This window comes from Falco biarmicus, chromosome 8 (assembly GCF_023638135.1).
Source record: "Falco biarmicus isolate bFalBia1 chromosome 8, bFalBia1.pri, whole genome shotgun sequence".
NCBI lineage: Eukaryota > Metazoa > Chordata > Aves > Falconiformes > Falconidae > Falco > Falco biarmicus.
In genome coordinates, this window is record NC_079295.1 from 28,164,213 (window position 1) to 28,175,750 (window position 11,538).

Consider the following 11,538-nt stretch of genomic DNA (forward strand, 5'->3'; position numbering starts at 1 on the left):
CTGTAGACAGAGAACATGACTAACATGCTAAAGGATCTGTTGATGGATTGTGGTTGTTGTTGATGGAACTGTGGATGTGTCAGCACATCTACAATTATGTCAGTCTAGTCTTAAACAAAAAATCAGTTTATTTAGGATGAAAGAAATTGTAACATGGAAAATCTAGGGCATGCAGTAAGTAAAACATCTATAATGTACATTAAAGATGCTGATTTATGATGGAAGAGAAATCTTTGACCTAGGTCTAAGGGAAGCTGATAAGAAGGGATGCTTAAAAACTCTCCTCAAAAAAGTTCTTAGGTAATATCATAAGATTTTAGCCATATTTTCAGCAGCAGCTAGGTTCCTTTTGTGGTTACCAGCTACTGTGTTGTTGTTTTTCTAACTGAATTAGTGCTTACCTTGGTTTACAATTGCAGGTGTAGATGAAGGGAAGATTAAAAAACATTTAGACAAGTTTCTTACTCCCAGTAGCTCAGCACGTGAAGATCTTTGTCTCCTTTATGCAGATGGGAGTAACCACTTGAATTTGCCTGAAGATTCCCAAATACTGCAGAAGAGCCTCATCCCAGATGGCAGAAGGAAGCACTATTTCTAGATGATCAGAGAATCAAAAACGTATGTGGGGAATTATTTACACGTATCTGGAAAGGCTTAGTTAATAATCTTCACCAAAGATTCCACTTAAAAGGCAATCAGTATTTCACTGTCCCATGTATAGATATTTTTTTATGTTATTGTCACAAATTCATAGATAATAAATGCATAGTAATTTTGATAACCCTATCAAATACCAGTTATTTTCACATGAAGTTGTATGAAATAACATATAGTTCTTCTCACACAGAATAAAGGCACCAAGTTCATCCAAGAAATAATCATTTACTAGTTGCTAGTCAGCTTACTTTTGTGATACAAATAGATATCAGCACCAGAAAGTGTGGGCAGCCATTTGTCTCACTTCTATCTTGCATTTCATTTTCAAGGTATTTTAAAGGTGGCTACTAAAAAATCCCAACTTTACAGATTCGTGAGACATTAATCTCAGCTGGCAAAGCTTTCTAATTCTTATCATGGTGTAGTTGATCAATCACATTCTCACCAGCTGAGACTGCAGGGAGTAGCTATATTTATCCATCACTGGCCATGTGAGATTAGGTTGACTCAGGAAAGATGTAACTCAGCCATGCTACTTTACCAAAGCAACTGCCTCTAACGTTTGTATGTTTGCAAGACTGCAGATTTTAGGCCCACAGTGAACAATTTCAGTATGTTGAATTCCCCTTTCTGCATCTTCTGATGTTGGGTCATCTTGATTGATAAGGCATTATTGACTAACGTGTAGTAGAGATTAACGTTTTAATCTGTCATGACACCGGGCCACATTGGAATGCAAGAGTAGTACTTGTAATTACTGCAATTATGTTGATGTGTAATTTTCTATTATGTACATTTATAATTAATTTTTGATGTTGACATCTCACCACTTAATACTATGGAGGAGAGAGCAAATTAAATGTATGCAATTATGTTGTTAGAAAAAAATTACAGATAGCACACTGTCCTCATTCTACTGTCCCAGAAAATAGTGGTTTATTAATGAGTTTCTGCCACAGGAAGCGATAAAATACCAGTTGTTCGTTTCAGGTAAAATTTAAATGAATTAAATTACAGAAAAATGTATGGTGGATGGGGAATAATTTTATGTGTCCCAGATGATGACGGGTTAGGGCAGGATCCTAAGGCTTTTTGACTGTATTGGCTACTTCTCAGTGGAGAAAAATCTTTCCCAGGCTTTTGCATCACTTTTATGACTAGTATTTCAACAGCATCATGTTAGAAAAAAGTTAGGAGAAAAGAGTTCATTATTTTTAGAAGCCTTTAAGATAATATAACAAATAGAAGCACCCTCCAGTTCTTTATTAGTTATCAACATGTACTTGGCATCTAAAGTTTGGAAGTCTGATGTTGGACAATTTGACTGTAAGAGCAAAGTTCAGCCTTAGGACCAGGGAACAGTAAGAATTCATTATTTCTTTCTCAGGGATTTGTAAAGAAGGACTAGAACAAGGAATCCTATTGTGTCATGGTTTAATGTTTTTATGGAGTATTTTTTAAAAGGATGGCAGATCAAAAAAGGTTAAGAACTGCCGCCTGGAAGAGACTTTCCTTGGTTGTTTTTTGTGATTCTGATTGGCGTTTTTAGTGACTAGTCTTTTTGTAACCAGGAGGCCAAAAGAAACACAATATCACAGACAGCAATAATTTAGTATATGCTTTGTGATCAGCTGGATGTTCCTATGGGGTGGATAGGAACCTCTAAGTGCAAGATGATGGTGGTCCAGTACTTGTTTTGTCCAAAGAACTGTCTCTACCCATCCATATCAATGAGCAGAAGCTTATAACATTTTTTTTTAAAAAAAAAAGAGCATAGTTGATCTGATTAGCTTTATCAAAACACGTCTAGGGCACAGTTCCATCCCATATGTTATAAAAATAAAAATTGCGTGTGTTTATATATATATCTCTTTTCTGATGAAGACTTGTTTGCTCTGAGTTTTGGGGATAGAATAATTAAATATCTCCATGAAACAATTAATGGCAAGGTCAAACTTTCTTATTCTCCCCCCCCTTAAAAAAAGCTTCCTATATAGAATAGAAGTATGTAATTTCAGTAGGAAAGAAATGTGTGATTTCTAGGATTATCATACCTCTGTGAGGCTATAAGTAGTTGTAGTACTGGTAGGATTTGCAACTGACTTGTACATATTTGTTGCTCTGTCTAGGGAAAGTAGGATTGCTTGCTTTGCTAAATGTTTACCATGGAAGTCTTGGTAAACCTGGAGCATGCTGATATGCTAGAAAGGAATTTTAGATTTTTGTTAAATTTTTTTTTAAATCTAGAATCTCAGAATCATACATGTATTCAGAGGATAAAGCTGTTCCAAGATTATTCTTATCCAGGCAGCCAGTTTGCTTTGTCTTGCTTTCGTGGAGCTCACTAGTGTAATACAGACCAAAAATACTGTTCTCTTATAATAGCTGTGTTTTGGGTTTCTGTTTGCCACTAGTTTCTGGAAGCTAAATATGAGTAGCTACACTGTGCAGTGGCTTATTTTCTCATCTTTTTGTGTGTATGAAGTCTACTATTGCTCACAGTAGTGTGACAACAGGATTAGAGCTATAAGCAAGCTAATAACCTCAGTGAAGCAGTAGACGAAGAACAGTCTCTTCCAAATCTCCAGAGCTAGAATATAGTACTACTGTAACCTTTGGATTTGAAAAGATCAGATCAGAACTGAGATATTAAGTCTTTTTTTTTTCTTTTTGTAATAAGATATTAAAAAATTCTAAAATCACACACTGGTGTAAATGATATCAGGAGGAAAAAAAATGTGTAAATGCAGAAGCCGTACAGACAGAGTAGGAGAAATTAGGTGTTTATGACTTTGGTTTTTTTTTTTTTTTAATGACAGACTTTTGGATGCTTATTTGAAATAAAATATTTACAATAAGCAGTTTCTTTTTCATTCCTCCCTTTGCATATAAGATGGAATTACTAATTATTGGGTGGCAAAATATCCTTTTGAGAAAGGGGAGGGAAATATTAGCAGTAGCTGGAAATTATAGCTTGTTTTCACAGTTTCAGGTCCTGTTTCAAGCAAGAATTTATTTGACATATTCTCACGCAGGTTCTTTTGTTTCCTCAGACGTATCAGATAGTGACAGGGAATGGAAATATCTTTCACAAAATGTGGAGTTCCTCTCTCTAGGTATTTCCTGTTATTTTGAGTTTATTATTTAGATTGAAACATATATCTGAGCATTGCAATCCATGAAACTTTCTTCCTTTATAGGGACTGGTCTTTGGGAAGCTCAGCAAACTTATACCTAGTCAAACTCTCTCCCTTTGGCTAAAGTGTTTGAGGCTCAAGCTTCTAGCATAGACACATCCAGGTTTAGTTCACACATTCGGCTCAGGTTTGTGCATAAGAGGTTTGATCTGGTTTATCAGCTAGCCGGTTAAATAAGGTTAGTCTGACAGCATGCACTTGTTTTGGACCAGATAACTTCAGTTCTGTGAAATGTCTACCTAGATGTGGAGATATAAGAATGCTTCCTCATTTTGTGCTGCTCTTTCTTGGCTTTCTCATAGCTGTACCCTTTCTTTATGAAGTTTTTGCCAAATATCAAACCAGGTGATGCTGATTGTGACCATATTCCCTTGTAACTCTCAGGCAGGAAAGAGATCCTCATTCTTAAACTGTCGGGGCTGTACCTGCAATAGCTATAAGAAGTCTCCACAAAGGGATATAAATGGGGACAACAAAGCATTTGAGGATTTCACACAGTAAAGGGACCAGTGTCTAAGATGTGCAAGGGAAGGACCTTACCACTCATATTCAACACATTAGGGGCAGTGGGGGGAAGAGGAAAAGGCTTTCTGGTTGTTTTCCAAGCAGCACATTTTATAATATAGAAACTAAATTTATCTTTGCCTTCGTATCCAAGAGACAAGTGTCACGTCTCATGTCTTCCCTTAGCTTATGACTCAATGTCACTATCATCGAAGTATGCCAGGGAAAGAAATTATCAGAAGTGCCTTAAACAAAAATGTTGAAGTGATAGCTTGATTCTCCCTGCCCTTCTTTGCTTTTGAGCTGTCAGGATTCAGATTTTGATGTTTTCTTCCTGTCTGGAAACCTATTTGTGTGGTTCTAAAAGGTGGGGTTTTGAGGGAACATCCTGTATTGCAAAATTCCTAGTAAAGATCTTGAGATGCTGCAACATTTCCAGGCTTGTTCTTTGGCCTTCAGAGTAAAGTAGTAGAAATAGCATGCATTTCCGTCACTTGTACAGTGACATGTTACAAAAAAGTTTTGCAATTTAAGATGTTTGGCTTGTTTATCTGATAGAGTTGCCTTATTTCAAAATAGAGTTTGGAAACAAAACAGAAATTTACCTTGGCATTTATGTTTATTCCTTCTAGCATCCTGCTAACCCTGATATCTGTATACACAGTGCTCTTACTCATTAAACTATTGAGGGCGTTTACTTTAAGACTCTGTAAATGTTTTCTACTAAATTTGGCAGGGACATCTCAAGATGTCAGAGCATTGAATAACATTTAAAAGTGTCACATACTCTGTGAAGAGAAATATATCATTTCTAACTAGATGACCCTCCATTCTAAGTCTCTATAGTTTTTCCATTGTCAATCATGGATCAAATACTTGTCTATGAATAAAAGAAAACTGGTAATTTACCAAAGTTGGAAACAGGCAAGTGTCTGCAGCAATTGAGTACAGTATTTAGAATTTAGGTAAGAACCCAGATTGCAATGGCAAAGACCTGTTCACATTAAAAACCATTTTGATGGAATCATCTACTGTTTTCTTTCAGAATGGCTTATGCATCATTCTTGGTTTTCTAAGCGTGTACTATCACAGTGCATGGACCCACATTATTTTTAAGGTGGAATATTTGAGTGATGCAGCTGGCATCTAGATAACATAAATGATTCCAATGCATGAAGGCTTACCTACAGTGAACACCTACTTGAACTCTTTTGACCCTGTTTTTTTCTTTCCACTGGAAATTAACTCTTTGGTATGCACCAAATAATGGTATCAAGAATAAAGCACATGCACAGTTTAAAAAATTTCTTGAAGTCCCTATAATACCCAGAAGAATTGTTTTTCTGTATCGGATTTTTTTACTAGAAATGTAAGCATTTATATTGATTAACCTTTAATAAACAGTAGTGACTCTGAGAGTGTTTTTTGTAATGATGTACAGTTAACTTTGAAATTGCTTACTGTGGACTTTTAATTCTTTTGAGGTCTTCACTGTTTTTCACTGAATCTTTATGACAGTCTTTAACAGAGTTGATAAAGCCAGCTGGTGGAAATGGCTGAGTCATTAAAGGTAAGAATATCTTTTTTTGTATTTATCTGTGTTGTATTTTTTGCAGTTCAGTCCCGGTCCAGGACTGGGAAAACACTATTATAAATGTCACTAATTATTAATTAGAATAGCTTGTACAGTAATGATTGAATTGATTATTGAATATGTGCAGAAAACAGCACTTGCTGAAACCAGAAAGTTACCAACCTCATTTTCTGAAAAATCAAATCCCAAACACCAAAAGCAGAGCTGAATAATTTTGAAAACTGAACAAATCTCAAGTGATAGTGAGCTCACAGTAAACCAAGGTGAGATAGCTCTTGTAAATGATTTGTAGGAAATGAAATGAAACTATTGGGAAAGAGAAGCAAGGAGGAAGACATTGCCACTGGGGCAACTGTTACCACTACATAAAATTACCTGGTATGATAATCACCTTTGTGAAATCTTGTGGAGGCATGTTTTATAGAAAAGATTTTCTGCATTTCACTGATGTTTTTGTGCAGTTGATATGGTATCCTGGTGATAATTTCCTTTGTGGGATCCCAGTAGATGGGCCATGTGCTCTGCCATAGCTATAGAAAGGGATAAACATGCCCATCTATTACAGTATATAATTAATGTCAAGTTTTAAAATATTGTAATAAATAGTAGAAGGCTTCCTGGATTCTCAGAATAATTTCCAAAGCAAACACATGATTCACTCAGCTGCTCCCTTGGTGATTGATGTTAATGAAAAACTAAAAAAGTTTGTTTTACATGTGGCTAATCCCTTCTCTTTCTGCATGGTGGGGCACACAGAAATTTTGGTAAGCTTCTTGGAGGTGTATTTGTGCAAAACCTATGGACCATTCCCATTCTTTACTCACTTCATTTATTAGTGAAAAGTAGTTAATCTGTTGCAAATTCAGGGCCTTAAGTTGACTTTGTGGCGGCCAAATCCATGCAGGCAGAAAACAGAAAATAGCTACATGCACCTGAATCAAGCATCCCAAATGGCTTGTGGATGGAAAAGAAATTTGATCTGAATTTTGAAACTGAAAAATCTGCCAAAGTTTTGAGGTCCCAGTAAACTATATCCTGAACACCACATAATTCTCAAGAATCCAAGCAAGTTTGCAATCAAGGGACAGTCTTCAGTGAGATATGAGACAACATTTAATATAATTTGATTTCCCATCTCTCCCCCTTTCTGTTCAGGTGATTTTTTCTGAACTGACCGGCAAAGCTCTCAGCTTTGGAGCCTTCCCTGCACAATGGTATTAGGTCTTCTTTTATGTTTGGGACATGAGAAGAGTCACTTAGGTATCGTCTTCTTTTTCTCATAAAAAATCTTTTCACTCGTAGCGAAGAGTTTAAGCAGAAGTCGTGAGTTTGAGGGATGTGGGAGACACCACCTTCTGGATGCTATTTTTAAATCTAAGTTGTTTCATAATGCTTTTGTTTTAAGGACAGAACACTTAATCAGCAAGGGTTTATCTACTATTTCTATGGTAGAAACTTCCTAATCCTTCTCAGTACCTTTCTGTGGGAGAACAAAGGGAGAGTTTGCGTAAGAATACAGTCAGTCAGAAGGAATGTGAAGGCAAACTAGATAATGCTGAAATTGATGTCTGAATTACCCCTGATAATGTCAACAGGTTAAAAAGAAAGCTAGAAGTCACCTTTGCAAGCTCTTCCTGAATGTTGTCCCTGAAGAATGCATGGTCCAATGGAAAGAAAAAAAGTGAGCAGGCTGTTTAAGGCAAGCAAGGTTGGAGTCAGTACTCGATTAGATTTTGCAACATAATGTATTTTGTGTATTTTGTTGTTTTCAAGGTGGTGGATTTACTCTCTTAAATTAATCCTTCAACTGACATCACTAAAGCAAGGGAGAGGTGCTGGCAATGAGTGAGGCCAACTGAGTCTGAACGTTAACAGCCAGTGTTAGCGCGGGAACAAGCCTATGGATCCAAACAACCAGAGGCTTTGGGCTCTTTAAAATGTGAACTTCAACTCTGAATACAAACAAGAAATCATGATTGAAATAGACCCATTTTGTGTTACATTAGTACTCAGGGAGAAGGGCTTTAGAGTTTGGGGGATAATTTATTGCAAATAATATTATTTAGTATGAATATAAACATTTTAAGAATTCAATAATGATGTATTTATATTTACCATGAACATTTTTAATTAACCGAGCTCTACTAAATATTTTAAAACAATAATTATAAACCCAAAATCAGAACTCCTTGCTGAAAAGAAACAAAAATCAGTTTTACTGGGTTTTCATTTCCTCTGCAGCTGGAAGAGAGAGTATATACTTGCAGTTCCAGGAATGGTAGAGACCACTACTATTGTAATCTTAAAATTATTGTATTTAAATGAATTGGTTTATACATGAAAGATTTTGCCACCAGTAGCAGGGAAGCAGATACATTTTGATTTCATAGCTTGTAGCTCTAAACACGTAAGCTACAATTAAAAGAGGTTCAAGTCAGAAAAAATAAAGATATGTTAATGAACACATTGCTGAAATCACTCTTTAAAAAATAAAATTTTATACCAATTTAAATTAGGAATCATGAAGAAAACACCCTGCTCCCAGATAGACAAACTTAGCAAACCAGGAATAATAATGAAAAATCATAAAAAAGAGAGATGTAACAACGTTGCATTTACTGTAAGCTTGAGAACAGAACATGGTTAGATAGATGTGAGTCTGAAGCCTCTCCTGTCCACAAAGCAACAGAATGCTGCATATATCACCTGCCTAAAATGACTTATATGTTCAGTCAAATGCATAGCCACTCATAGTATATGGTGTTTACTGGGTCATGCTAGGTGAATACCTTTTGTGACACACCTGGAGCCCCGCAAAACCTTTGCAGCTTTGGTGCTGATCCAATCAAGCATAGAAATAACTGGGAAATTACTCATGCTGGGAGGTGGGTGCTTGCTGTTAATCCCAGCTTTTAAAACTTACACACTTTGTCATCATTTTTCATTGTGGTGAATGTGTGTGTCTGGCCACGTTTCTTTCACAATTGTCCAATGTTTGCCATGGACTCTTTTTTCAGCTCATGTGCCGCAGTCATTCGCTTTTCACTTGAAAGAATGTAATCAGACAAAAATCCCTGCAAAACCAGTTTCACTGAAGGAAAGACCTAAGCAGGAGAAGCAAATATATGAGGTAGGATGGAGAGGAATGTGTTCTGACCCTGAAACATCTGCTCTTTTAAATGTGATGTTACAAATGTTTAACCACATGTGCATCTTTCACGCTGAAAAGCTCAGCTAAGGAGGAAGGGATGGGGAGTAAGAGACAAAGAAAATGGGATATTAATTATGTTTCCAGATGGTACTGAGCCGTGAGATGCTGCAAAATTATGGATGATACTGGAACAGAAAAGTAATATGAAAATACCTAGTAAGGCTGAAATTACAGGCAAAACGAGATGCATTTGGGACAAATACACAGCTGCGTATATACAGAAAGACACACAGAAATATGAGTACTAAATGCGAAGCCAGAAAGGAATTGAATACAATTGCAGTTTGCGATACAGTGTGGCACCACAGGTACACATATGCTTGAGTCTGAATATGTCTTATATCACTGCAATTTTCTCATATACAACTGAAGCCTATGCCTAAGTATTTTATTAAATAGGAATAGTGTGTCTACTAACATAATTGAAATCTAGCACGGATTTAAACCGGTTTCTGAATGAGGGCTTTTGTCATTAAAAAAAAATAATAAAGCCATTGCCATAACAGCAAGAAATGCAGAGGCACTATCTCACAAAGCCCCACAAAGAGGTGTTGACAGGTTCGCTGCCCACAGTTTCTCAGGGCTCTGGCAAGACAATTGTTTTTATTCCAAGTTCTGAATGAACAGAAATAGTAGTGAAGCAGAAATGGGAAACAATAAATGAAATATAAGATGAAAAACCTGGCCTAGCTCTCTCAAGAAATCACCTTGAATGTTTTTCTATTGCTTTAGATTGCAATAATGAGTGCTATACTACTCCCTATGTGTGCAAACTCTGGAGATAACATTCTTAATCTGGCAAAACAAAGACTGTGTGAAATCATCTTGGGATGCAGGTAGGTACCCTCTTTCAATTAAAATAGGTGTAAGAGATGCAAATCTCCATCTTAAAGGCAAATGCAAGTTTCTGAAATACCTGAATTGTCTGCAGAGTGTCAGTTTGGTCGATACCATACTGGGTACAGTGTGCACAGAGCAGATGCAAGCTTCCACAAAGAAGAAGTGAGTGTGCAGAAGCAGGCTAGGAAGGAAGCTTCCCCACCACCAGACCGAGCCCCACTGTGTGGAACTGACGGAAGCTTTGGGGCCAAGTATTAGGATATGAATAACTGCACTGAGGTGGCTTCCTGTATTCCAGGAAGCAGAATTCTGTCCAATCTTGTAAAGGAATAGAGTTTCATGAAAGATATTTGCACAGTAGGTCTAGCAAAACGCAACCAAAGCCCTGGTGGGATGGAAGCGGTGGCATAACTGCAGTGTACGCAGTCAGGAAGGCCAGGGTCACTGAAGTGGGATGGGGCAGGGTGCATATTTCGGCCAGGAGCAACAACGCTGAAAAAGCAGTTGAGTCACAGCTGAAGAATAATGCCATACAGGCTAAGGTAGCAGGAATTCGGGGGAAGTTAAGCATATAAAGTGCTCTGTGCAGTCATGGTTAGTTTTCTTCTGGTAAATGCCCCATCACTGCAATGTTTTCTGCAGTGGAGCTGCACAAAGTGCCTCACTCCACTGTCACCATCGCTCCCTAACTGGAACAGCTGTGTGCAGCCATGCCAAATCCAAATTCTTGTGCAAATCCAAAATCATCTAAAAAGCTGCTACCGCAACACATTTAAAGTTCTGTACAAGTATTAACTAATTAGCCATCCTAATGTTCCTGTGAGACAAGCTGGTCAATTGATGATTCCAGTTTTCAAAGAGACAGTGCTGAGGTGATGGCATCTACCTGGGTCCCATAACAGGCTGGTAGGTTAAAGCGTGGAATCTTCTGTAATTTCAGCTTGCTGTTGAAGAATTAGGGTTTTGCTTCACTTACAGATACCCTCCCCTCCACAATGTAAATTTCTTGCTTTGTGTTTGTAAAGATCCAGGAATAATTTGAAAAGTACCTTCGGTGTATACATTTAGGAGTAGGGACAGTCAGAGATGACAAGTAGGGGTACAAATCTCTTAAAAGCGGGAAGAATGCTATTTTGCTGCGGCGTGAAAGACAACCGCAAATCCATACCATCACCCGAGATCAATCACTCGTTACTGTGTGTAATTGTGACTACTACTAAAGACTGATAGAGCCATTAGCCAGCATCTCCAGGTGACTTTCCTCCCAGCTTAGCTGGTTTGAAGTGTTAGTGGCTCACTGCTTCGTTGTGGGAGGCCCCTCGGCATCTCTCCCTGCATCCCACCTCCCTCCTTGCGATGCTTCCCGGCTTTCCCCATCCTGCCTGCCTCCTCTGGGCCAGGCTGCGGCGGGTCCCCCACCGCAGCCTGGCCCAGAGGAGGCAGGCAGGGTGGGGAAAACCTGGCAAACACCCCCTACCCCCCTGGCAAAAACCCTCTTCCCCCAGCAGACGCGATGCCCCGCCGTGCTGCTGCTG